The sequence below is a fragment of the Petromyzon marinus genome, unplaced genomic scaffold, assembly GCF_048934315.1.
Source record: "Petromyzon marinus isolate PM22_M1 ecotype Great Lakes invasive population unplaced genomic scaffold, UKy_Petmar_22M1.pri1.0 PM_Scaffold_19, whole genome shotgun sequence".
In the NCBI taxonomy this organism is placed as follows: domain Eukaryota; kingdom Metazoa; phylum Chordata; class Hyperoartia; order Petromyzontiformes; family Petromyzontidae; genus Petromyzon; species Petromyzon marinus.
Genome location: NW_027423157.1, coordinates 650,008 through 666,591, shown reverse-complemented (window position 1 = coordinate 666,591; position 16,584 = coordinate 650,008). Strand labels below are relative to the sequence as shown.

The 16,584-nt window shown below is 45.5% G+C and overlaps 1 pseudogene; it reads right to left on the bottom strand.

The window, feature by feature from the left end:
- Positions 1–2,606: 2,606 nt before the first annotated feature.
- Positions 2,607–16,584, bottom strand: part of LOC142922859 (exosome complex exonuclease RRP44-like) — a 34,098-nt pseudogene continuing 20,120 nt past the window's right edge.

The following is a 16,584-nucleotide window of genomic DNA, read 5'->3' as shown; positions in this document are numbered from 1 at the left end:
TGTAATTACTAGTGAAACATTGTACTCAGATTGTAAATGTTGTGGCTTTGCTCTCCAAGACACCGGTGTGATGTTACTAGTACCGAATTGGCACGTTCTGTTAATGTGACAAACCTTTCGAATTGGCTGTGTCGGGTGGTGACGGGTTTACCGACACATTTAAATATTTATTACGCGATCTAACCCAAAAAACCCGTGTTATGGATATTGGTCGCGAAAGCCTACGTCTTAAACTGGTTTTCAACTGTTAGATCAGTGGTAGCCGATATGTGAATCGCGATCCATGGGTGGATGATCGCAAAAGATTTTGATTGTAGCTCTCGGGACAAATAGGAATAAACACCTCTAATATAAAGCAATTCTTGTTATAGCAGATGGCAAAACAAAATCCCCGACTAAGAATTAATTGATTAATAATATATTTTTTAAACCAATAGATCGCACTAGCACTTGGCATGTCTACAGTGTTCTATTAGTCGGTTAAATCCATCCGGGTAACTGTTGGTCATATATTGCTGGTAGATCACGGAACATGTTGAGATATACCAGAATGGATCACAGTGCTTTGTGGGTTGGACACTGCTGCGTTAGTCAATAAACACCACCGATTCAGTAACCAATATTTGTGTGAAATCACCTTCATCACAAGGGGGTCAGTGTCTTGGCTGGCAAAGAAGTGGGGCATAAGATATCCTAAACCTTTCATACATCTTGACGCGTATACACCTTAATTGGCTGATTGTACTGGTTGGCAAGGTAAAAATTCTAAATAAAAAAAAAATTGCACTACCATTTGAATCGCTGCGACAGGAGAACGAAGAACCGGTGACCTCTGGATTGCAAGTTCAGAGTGCAAACCGTCTGTTACTTCAGGGTAGCATTTCTCATAACCGCCACTGCTTTTTTTTCAATTGTTCACCTCTGCTTGCGAGCACAATGTACACTTAATTAACTCTGCAGATGTAAAACCCAGAGTGTGTGCCCACTCATGCACCTCCTCCGACATCTTGTTGACACCGCATCCACGATACACTAGTGCTGTCTGGGTTTCTTAGGCCGGGGAGAAGGCGAGCCCCATGGGGTGGACTCCACAGGGTTGTAGCGTGGAATCTGTGACAGCGGACACACAAATGGCACAAACGTACAACACCGCGAGCTGAAAACCAGGCATGAGAAGCCGATGGCTGCAATGAAACCAACCGAGGGATCGTGATGTGCGGGCCAGCCAAGGCATTTTAAAGTCTTATTTGGCCATCATTAAGGAGTAGATGCAACCCCCCTTAGGTTATATGGAGTGTACAATTGCAGTTAAGAACATACCTAAAATATGGCTGCAAATGTTGACCCTTTTGAGCTTCTGGTCCAAATTAGGCTGTGTGCATTATCCATGCAGAGTGACAATGTAATGCGGCATGCAAGAAATGCTGGAAAGGACCGGATCCACTAGTCACAAATGTGCTTTTTGCCATCTAGAGATCACTTTTTGCATCAACTACTATTTCCCTCATTTGTTTTTATTCTACAAGTACTTTTCTGCCCTTTGAGTTTCTCATTGTTTACAGAAAACATTAGATTTTCTCTATAATTCTTCTGGATCTGAGGGATTTTATTGTATTTTTAATATGATGTCCTCTCCGTGACAATACGGGCTCCATCATGACAGTTATTTCCAAAGCATATTTAATTGTGACCGTTTTATATTTGAAACGCATTTACGTAATTTAATTCAGTTTCAGTTTATTTTGGTATAGCCCTGTGAGCCATCCGGCTCTAATGTATCCACCGGTGTAACTTCCTCTGTAATAGTCCACACTGCCAAATGGCAAAAAAACGGAGCTTCGTATCTCACTGCTTTCTTCCACCTTAAACCAAGTGTCTGTGTGTCTGATAGAAACCTAATCGTAGAGAGATGGTCAGGGGGCTTGGGTCCCAGTGCATTAAGCCAGTCCTGGGTTTAAATGCAGAATTCAGCCGTTCGGGAAATGCCAATGCCTCCCGGTTAAGTGAACACATGCCCTACCTCCTCGTCGAAGGTAACGTTGAGCTTGAGATCTTTGGAGTCAAAGAAAACCGTCCCCTCCAAGCCGTACTTGGGAATGAGCACCAGCACGGCGTTCTTGCGCACAAACAGCACGAAGCCCTCTTCGCTCACCACTCCCTTGCTCTTGAAGAACAACTGAGACAACAACAACAGCCGTTAATCACCGCTACGTGGCCAAGAGCAGACACACGCGCATCACTTACCAAGCCCACAATTATTTAACAAAATTTAAGGTATTTTTCCACATCCCCCCGCTAATTTATTCCAGTTGTGCTATTGGCATCATGTCATGGGGATTATTTTGAGTTCAATCGTGAAGGTACAATGTCAATTGTATTGACTATAATCCTCCATCACCTGACAGAGCCAATCAAATAAAGTTGTCACATCATGGGCAAATGTGCCAAGTGACTAGGTTTTTCAGCAAGCACAGAAGAATGCTGAAAAGCAATGTCAAGTGTAGCCAACCAGTACAGCCACGGCACCACCACGCGAAAGCGTGCGAATAGAAAACAATGGATTCTTACTACACGCACAATACGATGCCTGCTTTCGTGACCTTAAAAATGGTTTTCAAGAGACGAATGGACGCATTATCAGGTGCCTAAGCACACGCAGTGCAAGCTCCACGTGGCCCACACTTCCGCCTCCCACCGGCGTGTGGAAAGCTACAGACGAGCATTGGGCGTACTGCGCCATCTTGTGGCGGTAGTTGAGGTTGTTGCAGAGCTGCTGCTGCTTCTGCTTGTCGTGAGCGCCGGGTACGTGGGGTCGGCGCCCACGCACACGGCCAGCAGCCGGTGCACAATCACATCCGAGTATCTGTAACGGTACAGGGAGACAACAACAACAATATTCACATTTGTTGTAGCCTCTATTTAATATGAAGATTAAATTTACAGTAGATACAGGCTGCGGTATGGCCACGAGATGCCAACAGAGCAGCGGTATTAATCCACCAAGCACCGCGATTCATTCTGGTGGATCTCAGCGGGTTTCACGATCCACCAGAAAGCTACGCAATCAATGATTCAGATGGATTTAACACTGTGATAGAATACTGTACTCTGGACATACCACGTTCTAGCACCATCTGCGTGGTGGAAATTATCTTTGTTAATGTATGAATTTAATTCTTTGTTGAGGATGTTTTATTTGTCATCAGATGTAATGCAAATTGCTGCCTGCTCATATCTGTGTTCTTATTTAAGATCCACAACAAAATCGTTAGCGATCCATGGCAGAATTGCAATTCACTTTTGGCCGCCGCTGCAACACGGCAATGGATTCTTGATTCTGCACGTGGAACACTGTCACCCTCCTTGTAGGCGTTGGTGTTCTCCGGATCCTCTAGTTTTTCTCCAACACAAGCCAAACAACCATTTAAGGAATTGGCCAAACTTCCCGTTTATAGGACCTTTTAGAAAAATTTAGTCAAAATCTGAATCTTTATCCTGGAGAAATCCGATTCGCGATAAAAGCTCTTTTTGACAGACGTCCAGTAGGTAAATGAAAGGAGTGCTAAGAATAGAAAAGGTAAACAAATCACTAAAAGTAAATAATAGAAAAAAGATATACAAGTTGTATGTTGAACTTCATTCGCACCGTACGTAGCCAATCGTGCTAATCGGAGGTGTACCATAATGACATGTTAACATTGCATAAGTACATCAATTAATAAATCAATTCCTAAACTTGGGAAAGGCAGCACAGTCCCAGACCACACCAAGACAACAACATAGTCCCCTCAATAATCGCGAAGGTCGATTTCACGCGTGTGCCTGACGCCAGAGCACGTCACCGTCGAATGGGCGACGTGAAGTGGGTGTAGATGGCGGTGGCGAGCCCGTAGTGGTGGGTGTCAGGTTCCATGCCGGAGCAGAAGTAGATGGCCTGCATCATGCAGCGCGTGGCCAGGATGCGCAGCAGAGTGTTGAGGTATGGTGGCGCTCCCGGCACCGCCGCCCGGTCCAGGGACTCGGCCAACGCCTTAGCCGAGTCCACCTGGATCTCGATGTTCTGCGCAAAAAAATCGGGCACACCGGCGTTTGTGAGGTGACTATCCCGCACGTGGCTTGTAGTTCAGTGCTGGGGAAGCAGCAAGGGTTGTGGTGTATTGGAAAGAAAACGTTATTCAGCGCACTTCCTGTAGGCATTCAGGTTTCCATAACCTGGCTTGCCAGGAGAAGGCAGTACAGCAAGTGGATTAATCTACATCTGGCACAGTGCCTGGCTGCCTTCCAGCATTGTCTGTGGTTCATCACACCTTTTGAGTTGTTCTGCCTCTAAGGGCGAGTGGAAACTATACGGCTACATCTCAAGATAAAGGTAAAAGGTGCAGTCCTGCAATTGCTCGCTCAGGCCAATACTGACATCGTTTCAAGACACCTCTGCTTCATAGTAGGGGGTAGCACATTCCCACCCATCTTGAGCATAATGTTCATCACAATAAGTCGACCTGATATTTCAACATTTCAGTGCTGGAATTTATCTAAAATTAAATACAGTACTACATTTATCGTGATGGTTTTTTGTTGCTTATTTCTGTGGAGTAGCTGGGAAACGAGCCGAGTCCTTCAACTCCCTACACTTGATAACACAGTATGTTCAATGCGGCTGCTGGATTTTGAAGCCAGGGTCCCAGCTGTAATCTCTGGGTCATAGGGTGACCCAGGTGACCCTTGCAAATGAGACTATTATGGTCTCTTGAGTTCTCACCCGGTTAAACCAAAAGACCTCAAACAAAAATTTGAGCCACCCGGCGACCTCTGAATTCCTTGCGAGGAGGATGATATTGAAGGAAGGTTAACAGCAATCTAGAGACAGTAGAACCCCTCTTAAAGACGGTAATTGGTTCCACGAACCCGAGCATTAAAGGATTTGGTCATTAAGCAAGTATAGGAAATACGTGTTAAAAGCTTAATTCGTTCCGATAGCATCGAAAGTTTCCCTTGTTCACCCAAAAAACGTACTTTATAATATTTAAACAATGGATATTAATACATAAAGATACTAACATTATAAACACATCATATTAAAATAAACACTGTTAATAAATGCATTAATTCATTTTGATTTAAAGCTTTCGTGACTGCAGGGATTCATATTCTTGGTTCTTTCAGTAAATTCACGTAGAAGGGAAAGAATAAAATAATAAAAATATAAAACAATAACATTCTCACGACGTTTCGACTGCAACACAAGCAATCATCATCAGGTGTGAAAACCACAAGAAAATTTGAAAAAACCGGAGGTTATTTTAACGTTAGCACCACGGAGAGAGATTTGATAAAACATTTCGGGTCTTAATTGATTGATCACGCTTAAGGTGGCTGTCAGAACGCATCCATTATTTTTTGTCTCCCCCCTCCTCTTTTCCGAACATAGATGGACTTGTCCATCTGAACAAACTGTCAAATCTCTCTCCGTGGTGCTAACGTTAAAAATAACTGCCACTTTTTTCAAATTTTCTTGTTGTGGTTTTCACACCTGATGATGATTGCTTGTGTTGCAGTCGAAACGTCGTGAGAATTGTATTGTTTTATATTTTTATTATTTTATTGTTTTCCTTCTACGTGGCATTAATTCATATTTACTGTACCTACAACAGCCCGTCGTTAACAGAGAAATGGTCGGTTAAGCCTACACATTGAGCTCTATGGAGGCCCGTTGTTAAGCGATTAGTTAACAAGGGTGGTCGTTAAAAGGGGTTCTAACTCTACCTTTGATTTCACCGCCTTCACCAAGATGTCGTAGTTGGAAGGCGGAGGCGCCGGGTGGCGTCGGAGCAGCGCACACTCGGGGAATTCGCCTACGATGCGCTCCGCCACGGAGATGTTGGCGAGCAACATGAACTCCTCCACCATCGAGTTGGTCTCCCTGTGTACACGCACCAGTTTCCGCCACCACAACACATCAACCACAAGGGTCAAGAATCTTTATCTTAGATTATTTTGCTGATAATAAATTTCCCACGTGATAAGCCACTTTGCTCAGCTATCATTTGTGGTCAGGGTTTTACTTGGTAAGATAAAAATAGTTTAGTTTTATTTGTATATTTGTTTAAGTTATTTGTTTACCTTTCCAATACTTTGCAATCCTAACGTGTGCTTGTATTGTTTGTTGCTGTAACGTTGTGACCTGCCCCAACTGGACATCTGTGAAAAAAGAGCTTTATAGCTCATCGGATTCTTCCAGTAGAAATATATATTTTGATTCTGATAGAGAGATCTGCACAACAGTCGGATTGCAGTCATGGGAGGTGTCTTGTTGACGAGACTCACTTGAGTTCCTTGGTCTGCAGGTCGATCGGGTCGTGGGTTTCGCTGTCCATGTGGAATCGGACCTCAGGGGATGCCAGAATCAATGCCCTACGGGTGGAGAAGGGACATGAGCGATTATCGTGTCCAGCCAAAACAACACAGAATCTTAATATAAGACACTTCACAAACTCAGATATTTGAGTTGAACATGCACAGCTCGTTAAATCAATCCACTGCTGGATGAGGGCCGCCCCATGTCATGCGGGTCGTGGGGTGGTTTTACCGTACTTAACCGTGGTGGTCATTACGCGTTGGCAAAGGTGGGGGAGCACAGACATGGGAGCATTAAGTAGAGTAAAACAATTTATGTCACTGCATTGTCCTCTATTGCCCACAATGCAGCCCCGGAGCAGCCTGTAACACTCCAATCTAGAAGGATGTTATTAACCAGGTAAAACCTTAACTTCTTTATTGTTGCCTTCATTTCCGCATCTCCAGCTTCTTCAGCCTCCCACTCCCAGCCCCGCTAACTTCCCCCCCCCCTGGCATTTTGCCGTGCTCACCCCTTTAATCCCTCTAGCAGCACCCCACTTCCCCTACCCCACACCCCCCCTCTCTATCTCTCCCCCCTTGCTCCCCCCCACTCTCTTACCTATATAGCCTCTTGTTACAACAGCCCTTTTTTGCCCACTTCAGCAATTGTTTCTGGCTGTGGTTGTCCAACCTGAAGAAGGACGCTTGTGTTGCGCCCGAAACGTGGTGATTTAATTTAGTTGTTTTATTTTATAGTTTTACCTACGTAACTTTACTGAAAAAAAAACAAAGAGTATAAATCCTGTAACACTTGTTTGTGCATGGTATTCACCCAAGCCTCATGCATCATGGGGTCAAAAAAAGCTACAGGTGCAGCCTTGCAATTGCTTGCTCAAGCCACTGCTGGAAGAAGGGGGCTTCCATAAGAGGGGGCCCCTCTAGAGATACACCCTTTTACAGTCCCTCTCAATGTATTTTAGCCTACTCTTCCACGCTGGCCGGATGTCTTAGAAGACACGGGAGTAACCACACTTTACCGCGCCACAGGCGACCTGCCGATCGACTAAATGTGGTGCACCCATTAATACTGCTCAGCGCTCCAGAGGCGGTGGAGGGGATGAGGATCTTGACAATGAGTTACCCGTTTTGAATGCGCCTCTGCTTGAGGATCTTGGCCAGGGAGTTGAGGCCACACAAGCTGCTGGTGACCGGGTCCTTCCGCCCGGCGTCGTCCATCATTAGCTGAGCCTCTGCGTACGTCAGAGACGCCTGCGGGGATACGATGAACACACCACGGGTGAACCATGGGGTCCTCGCAATTACACAATGCCCACGCCTGATCCAAGCCCAAGCCAGAACTCAACAGATGTCTACGTGGCTCCCGATGACCACTGAGGGTTACGCTCACCCAAAGACAGCAAAATTGATATTTTTTGAATTCTCAAAGCTGGAATTTAACCAAATTTAGTGCAATGTAATTTGGTGGTCTTTTGTGCAGTGAGTTTAACACGTAGGCTTTCGTGACCAATATCATCCATAATACAGTTTTTTGGGTTAGATTGTGTAAATACATAAATGTGTCGTTAAATCCGCCACCACCCGACACAGCTGACTAGTAAGGGTTGTCACATAAACAGAACGTGGCCAATTCGTCACTGGTACAACACACCCGTGTGCTGTACTCGTGACGAATTGGCATTTTCTGTTTACGTGACAACCCTTATTAGTTGGCTGTGTCGGGTGGGGGTGGGTTTAATGACACATTTACATATTTACACGATCTAACCTAAAAAAAAACCTGTGTTTTGTGCAGTGATTGTTGACTGGACAGAGACCATCAACTCACTACTTTGATGTCCTACCTCGCACCTCCGATTAGCACAGTTGGCTACGTACGGTGCGAAAGAAGATCAACATACTACCACTTGTGAACCCGGTTCATCTCGCTACACTTGTGAACCCAGAGGTGCAAGCTCAACGCTCTGACCTCTCAGCCATCCGGAAACCTCAACTGCACTAACATAGCAAGGCACCGATACAATACACGTGAAAGCAAACGAGAGTTTTACAAAAACTGAACGTCTGTGGGGGGGGGGGGGGGAATCACCTTGGAATTGATGATGCTCTTGGTAAAACGTGTGCTCACGATCTCAGCCTTTGGAGTCATCTCCCATATGCACGAGAACGCCAGCCTGCACGCGCACAGCACATGCACCGTCGCCATTCACCATCGAGTGGCGGAGTCCTCGACATTGGAGTGGTGCAGGGTGTTCACTCAGGAAAGCCTCGCAAAGTCTCGAGACTCTTTTTCAGGAGGGTCTTGCCAAGTTTTTGGTAGTCGTGTCATTCTTTCAGCAGCGGGATGTTTGCCCAAATACCGGTTTGGGTTGTTACAAATTACTCAACTGGAATATATATGTAGCAACCATTGTTCGACTGCAAAAGCTTTGCAGTACCCTACTGAAGTTATGAGATTCAGTGAGGCTTTCCTTGGTTAAGGATCATAGTAGTAATAACACGTTTATGTTAGCGATGAGAGGAAACCTGATAACCTGGAGTCAACCCATGCTAAATAGGGGGAGAACATACAAAATCTACATGGAAAGGCAACCAAGTCGAGCATCAATCCTAGGCCATTCTTGCTGTGAGACACGTGTTACCATTGTGCCATCCTGGTTTGGTTGCTTATGTATGTACACATGCTTGTGTGGATCTGTACAATGACACTTTATCAGTGCCACGCATCATGGGATTACATGTGCACCTGGCAACAACGCACGTTAGCTGCTGAGTATGGGTTGCAATGTGCGCACTCGCGAGTTCACAGTTGTTGGTGCATCTCACCGGTCGATGCTGGATCTCAAGGAACACAGGTTTGAGCTCAATAACTCTGGCACCATATCAATCCTCTGCAGGCGCACAAACACATAAACGCAACCACTTCTCTGTCAATAAACACAATCTGGCAAATACATATGCACCAACTCAACGAGTGTTTTGCAAGCAAAGCCACACATGATTAAGTCACCTGCAGGTAACTGTTCAGCAAGGGGATGTTTTCGCGAATGCCAGTTAAGATTGTATGGGTTTTATTTAGAGGAAATCTGATGAATCCAGAGGAAACCCATTCACTAACAGGGGGGAGAACAAACAAAACTGCAAGCAAAAAGGCACAAGAGTTGAGTAATCAAACCCAGCGTCTCCTTGCTGCAAGGCACGAGTGTTACCACTGCGCCGATAGCCTGCCGCTCATGATGTCACGGTACATCATATGATAAGAAATCCGCAAAAATCACCTCGTTTAAAACATCATGAGAGATATTTAGCATTGTTGTTGCACATTTTTTAATTCTAATTCATTTTTAAGTTATCGTTATTCATACGGGAAGTACTGAAAAGCACGCAAAAAAATGTGGTGAAAATGTCAAATACAATTACAGTTGTGGGGAAACTGGTACCGCGATGATCGTTACATCATAATATTTTACATCATGTCGTAAAGTTAAGAATGAAAGGATGAAATGGCGGGTCGTAAAACAATTGATATTGTGGCAAGAAGAAATCCACATCTCACCTTCTCACACAGGTAAACTGTGGTACCACGCAGAGATGCCTCCTCATCCAAGGCATTCCCCGGCCGGATAAAGTAGCTCACATCGGCGATGTGTACCCCAACCTAGAACACACATTAATACACCATCACCACCCTCACATGCATGGATGTTTAATGACAGGGTGATACCTGCCGGCCTGTAAGGGTAATAAAGGTAATAGATGCATTACATAATGCCTCATTATGAAGGGGCATATCTGGGGTAAAGGTCAACGGCGGAGTCAGTCGAGAAGCTCCGGGAACCATCCCGAAGGGCCTAGAAGGTTCTAGAAAGGGGGCGTGGCCAGAGGTGGAGCTTGGCCACTCCAGGCAGATATAAAGAGCACCGAATCAGAGCTTCGGGGCTGTTAGCGTGGGGTCTGGGTCCTGGTTGCGTCGCTACCGTCGTCATCTCTTCGTCTTCGACCACGTGGCTGGTTCTTCTGCAAGAGCAGCTCTCTCTCCGCCGCTACGCTCGTCAACCAGCCAGCGTAGCTACGCAGGACGGAGATGGGCTGCGTGTTTGTACAGCCTAGGTGTAGCCGCGTTACGAAGTGTATCGCCCTGTGTGCTTTTAATAAATAAGACGCCTTCTACTAGACGTCTGTCGGAAGTCGCTCACTCCACATGCATGCATAACCTCCACCATAGCCACTCCAACCAAAGCACAATAATGTGAAATGAAATGCACACCCATTACTACCTGGTGCATTCATTGTGAACCAGGCATTCGGCCAGTGACGTGGACACTTAGGCCAGTGGGGTCTTAGCCATTGCTTGGCTCAGGCTTGGCTCTCGCGCAACATGCATTGAGATTATTTCTATTATTTTGGCTGCTGTAAATGTCAAAATGATGGGCCACTTTGTTGAGCTATTCATTTGTGGCCAGGTCACTAATCAAAAATAAATCAATACCTCAGTGGGCTTTGCCTGGTAGTATGGGGATGGTTTCGTTGTATTTGTTTGTGTTTGGGTTATTTGTTGATCTTTCTTGTACTTTGCACTACTATTGTGTTTTTGTACTGTTTGTTGTTGTAACGTTCTTACCCGCCTCTACTTTATAGCTCATCGAATTCCTCCAGTATAAATATTCTGATTCTAATTCTCAATAAGCCACATCAAAGCAACGCTTAAAACCCGAGCTGCCTCTAAGCATGGTTCCAGCCCTGAGCCTCTGTGTCCCTTGTGCCTCCTCGTATATCTCTGCATGCTCCCATCCACGCTCAGAATTTCCGTGAGCTGAGCCTGAGCCAAGGCACAGCTAAGCCACTCATACGTCTTTGGAGGCAACGGAGCAGATCAAGCCAGAACCGAGCCGTGTTGAAGTCAGTCCTGAGCCGAGCAGAGACCAAGAATACGGGCACTAAGGCAACAATGTTTGGAAACTTAATAACAGGAATATTGTCCACCCCTTTGTCAATCCACTGCAGGATGAGGGCTTCTCCATGCCGTAATGGGTCGCGATTGTCATTTGACCTTGCTTTATTACGATGGTCAATGCAGGTGAAGGGGAGAACTTGGGCAGTTTTTTTAGATATCACTCTGTACCGGTGTTAGCCATGACTGGGAATCTAAACCAGCTTGACAGGATGAATGTGCAGTGCACTTATCATTGTGCCACTAAACTCCCCTTGTCACCTCCGCTAGCATTGACAAAATCATGAAAGGAATAGGCACGAATTACCGCGACCGTGACCACGATTACCACCACCAAATGAATACCTCGGTGTTCCCATTGTCGAGCGGTTTGCAGTGTAGGGCATCGTCGATGTCTGTGCAGCCTGGAGGATCCACACTGCAGATGGACAACGCACGGAGGTCCTCCCTGCCAGCCTGGTCCTTGTACGAGACACACACAGCACCAGGTTCAACAAAACACTGCCTTACAACAAACAAAACACAGGGTGAGCCATACATGGGTAAACCAACTTCATTCTAATGGCGTTCTATCTTCTCAATAGGCGACTGAATATTTTGAAAGTACAGTCCGTTCTATAACTCCGCATGTTTTCATATCGTGAATTAGATATAATGCGATGAATGCATTAGGGAACACATTTTTTTCATAACATGGATGTGAATTGGATAAAAGGCGATCGAGTGAACAGAACTGCGTTGTGCGAGGCAGAATAAGCGGTTGTACGGTTGCCTCGGTGTAGCATCACACAAGGCGGGATGATGCTGGATGCTTCTAGATGCTACTCACGTACCCGAAGTCTTTGTTAAGCCTGCGTACGCATCTCACATGTCCTTGTGGACTGTGCTTTACCCTATATTATTAATTATGCGATTTTTCCACAATTCGGTGTTCTTCAGGAACGCAAGTACAGCGTTACAGGAGAAAAGTCTGTAGTCCCCTTGCTCCATTCATTTCTGTACTGGACCATCTCCACGGCCACTGCAGAGTCCTCCACATCCTGGCTCACCACTTTGATCCGCATCTCTCGAGGCCTGCCTCTTGGGTCTCCGCCCTGGTGCTTCCATAAGTCTGTCGCCTTCCTTCCTCCGATGTGAATTTCCTCTCTTCTTACGATGATGTGTCCGAGCCATCGACTTTCTTTCAGGTCGACGGCTTTTCTATATACGGTCTGCGGTAAAGGTGTAGAGCCCCGTGGCTTCTCGTTCATGCCAGTGCAGCGGAAGGACCTTGACTGGAGGGAGAGCTCCAGAGAGGCCCTCTAGAAGGTATTCTACGCAGGCCAAACATCTTGAAACTATTGAGGTTTGACAGCACGACGATGATGATGGGGGGTGTTTTCACATTTGTCTATTGTCGGGGCCCTATATGTCGGGGGCCACACGTCATGGGCCACATCAAAGGCCACCAGGGGCCACCAGTGGCCCCTGGGCCTTGTAATAAAGAACACTGAAGTAAAGGATTCTCACAGGCACGACCAAGCACACCAACACACCGCAGGCGTAAGAACTGAACTCAATCGATGAATTGACATATCGTCACACGTCTCATGCGTACCTCTGCTGTGATGCTGAACGTGGGAGGGGGCAGGCATGCAAGTACGGCCTGGCTGAAGGGCTGGTGTGGCACGTCGTGCTCCAGCAGCAGCACCTCTATCTCCGTCTCCTTATCCCCACATTCGCCCAGAGAGCGCACAAAATGGCCCTGCACAAGCACACCGACGATTAGCACGGTTGTCTACGTATGGTACGGAAGAAGTTCAATATGCATATGCACATACGTGGCCAATCGTCACCAGTATCCCTTTTCCACTGGTACATTGGAACCCAGACAGCGCAGATCTCTCGAGGTGTCTGTGGTCACCCACTGGCTTTTTGCCGTGTCGAACCAGAACCAAACCGTAGTATGCTGGCCCCACAAGGCATCCAAATCTCTCCGGGGGCCGAGCAGGGCCAGGGGCGGGGCTAGCGACACGTTGTGTGACGGCAGTCGGTACACCACGGGGACGTGGCACCACAGCGTCATCTGCACGTGCCTAGACTTTTTTTGATTTAAAGCTTTCGTGACTGCAGTAATTCATATTCTTAGTTTTTTCGGTAAAGTCACGTTAAAGAGAAACAACAAAATAATAAAATATATATAAAACAATAAAAAATTCTCACGACGTTTCGACCATAACTCAAACGGTCATCTTCAGGTGTGTTGGTTTGCATAAATTTATTTTTAAACGGCGCATTTATTTATTTATAAAAAAACGTTAGCGCCACGCGCAACGATTTGGCAGTTTACCCAGGACTAGTCCATCTATATTCTGAAAAGAGGAGGGGGGAGACGAAATTTTTTATAATGTATGCTGTCTGAAAGCCACTGTAAGCGTGAACAATCAATTAAGACCTGAAATGGTTTATCAAATCTTTCCAATGATTGCTAAGATAGAATCCATCTTCTCGGTTGAAATTGTCTCTGTGCTTGTATATGTGGATAGCCTCATGAACGAATCTCTCATGGAAGCCAGATGGCTTACAAAGAACCTCTGTCTTGGAAAAGTCAATGGCATGTGAGCCTACTGAATTAGAACAATGATCTGCCACGGCCGAGGTGTTGGTCCTACCGTGTTTAAGGTCTGCTTTGTGTTCACGAATGCGGTCCGAGACATGGCGTTTGGTTTCTCCAATGTAACTACTACCACAGAGGCAACTTAGTTTGTAGATACCAGGGTATTGTATGTCCGGAATCACATCTTTTACAGACGGAACCAGATCACGGATTTTATGTAATGTGTTGAAACGGACCTGGATCTTGTGTTTATTCAAGATTTTGGAGATCTTTTTTGTGATCCCAGCAATGTAGGGTAAAGTGATGGTTTTGAAAGGCTCCTCAAGAGGGTTTTTCTTCATGGTTTGAGTGATAGCTTTGCGGATTGTATAGTCGGAGTAACCATTAGCCCTAAGAGCTTGGTGTACGTGCTTGAGTTCACTGCTTATGTGTTCCTGGTCGGATATGCATTGGGCTCTATGATACAGAGTCTTGATGAGAGAATTCTTCTGTGATGGATGGTGGTGGGAATCCGGTTTCAGATAAGCATCCGTATGGGTAGCTTTCCTGTAGACAGAGTGGCTCATTGAACCATCAGGTCTCTTTTTAATTAGGACATCCAAAAAAGGTATCTTGCCATCTATTTCGACTTCCATGGTAAATCTGATGGCTGGGTGTATGGAATTGATGTGGTCAAAGAATTGGTCTAGAGCAGGCCGGCCATGTGGCCAGATGACAAAAGTGTCATCCACGTACCTCTTCCATAAGGTTGGGCGCAGAGTGGCAGTCTGGATGGCGTCAGTCTCAAATTTCTCCATGAAAATGTTAGCTATAACTGGAGAAAGGGGGGAGCCCATTGGGGTGCCCTCAGTTTGTTTGTAGAAAGTTCCATTCCAAGTGAAGTATGTATTGGTTAAACAGTGTCTCACCAGGGGGGGTACCTCAGTGTTTAGTCCTTGATGAACTAAGTATTCAATGATTGCAATGGTGTCAGGTACAGGAACCTTGGTGAATAAGGAAACTACATCAAAACTGACAAGCAGGTCGTCTGGGGACAGGGAAATACCCTTGATTGTCGATACCAGGTGAGTAGAATTTTGTACCGCAGAGGTGGTCTTTCCAGTGAAAGGACGCAGGATTTCAGACAAAAAACGAGCTAGTTTGTAGGTGGGGGAGCCGATAGTAGAGACTATGGGACGAAGGGGTGTATCTACTTTATGTATTTTTGGTAAGCCGTATAATCTTGGTGGCCTGGCAGCAGAAATAATTTCTGATTCAACCGCATTAATTGATCAATCTAAACAGTTTTCAACGAAATCAATTAATGCGGTTGAATCAGAAACACAAAGCAGACCTTAAACACGGTAGGACCAACACCTCGGCCGTGGCAGATCATTGTTCTAATTCAGTAGGCTCACATGCCATTGACTTTTCCAAGACAGAGGTTCTTTGTAAGCCATCTGGCTTCCATGAGAGATTCGTTCATGAGGCTATCCACATATACAAGCACAGAGACAATTTCAACCGAGAAGATGGATTCTATCTTAGCAATCATTGGAAAGATTTCATAAACCATTTCAGGTCTTAATTGATTGTTCACGCTTACAGTGGCTTTCAGACAGCATACATTATAAAAAAATTCGTCTCCCCCCTCCTCTTTTCAGAATATAGATGGACTAGTCCTGGGTAAACTGCCAAATCGTTGCGCGTGGCGCTAACGTTTTTTTATAAATAAATAAATGCGCCGTTTCAAAATAAATTTATGCGAACCAACACACCTGAAGACGACCGTTTGAGTTATGGTCGAAACGTCGTGAGAATTTTTTTATTGTTTTATATATATTTTATTATTTAGTTGTTTCTCTTTAACGTGACTTTACCGAAAAAAACTAAGAATATGTGCCTAGACTTGTTCAAAGCATTGACCGTCCATGGCATGGATCCGCTTTTGCAGTGGATAAACAACCTGCAGCCTACTAAACCGTGCCAGCCATGGTGCCGCTCGGTTGTGCAGTGGCAAATAGGTATGAAAAGGACAACCACAATGCCAACCTTGTACCTAACGTTCATGATGTAGAATATTAACCGGCATCTGTTTAAACAAAGATACAATCCAAATAATACATCTTAACAATATATTTAGCTTTTCACCCATTTTTTTTCTCATTGTGTTAATGGTATCACACAAGATAAGCAATCTATACCACCCTTCGTGGTCAAGGACGACCCACAGGAGCAGACATAACAGAGCTACTTCTAAGATCCAATGAAGTGAAATGCGGACCGAATTGTAGGGGGGCAGTGCTTTTCCAACCACTCTGCCAATCAAAGTAATGTTCATCACATGGCAGTCAAAAGCAGTAGTTTTCTCAGAGATGGAAATTAAACAATCGAAGTGCACGACCAAATTTAATATCGTTTTTGGTGCAGTTATTGGTGACTGGGCTGAGACTATCAACTTACAACACCTTAATAACCTAGGTTGAATCACAGGTGAGTTTGCCATGCTTTCAAACAAAAAAATCACAGTGGTGCCAGCTCATCCACCCTGACTTCCAATTCACCGTGTCACCGTTCGTGTTTTGGGTTCGACGGCTGTATTGCATACAGAGCCGCGTGGCCGTGCGTCAAGTGACAGAAGGATGAGCCCGACGATGCCGACCACGGGACGGACGGGTGAGGTGTCACGGCGTGCGGGGCGTCA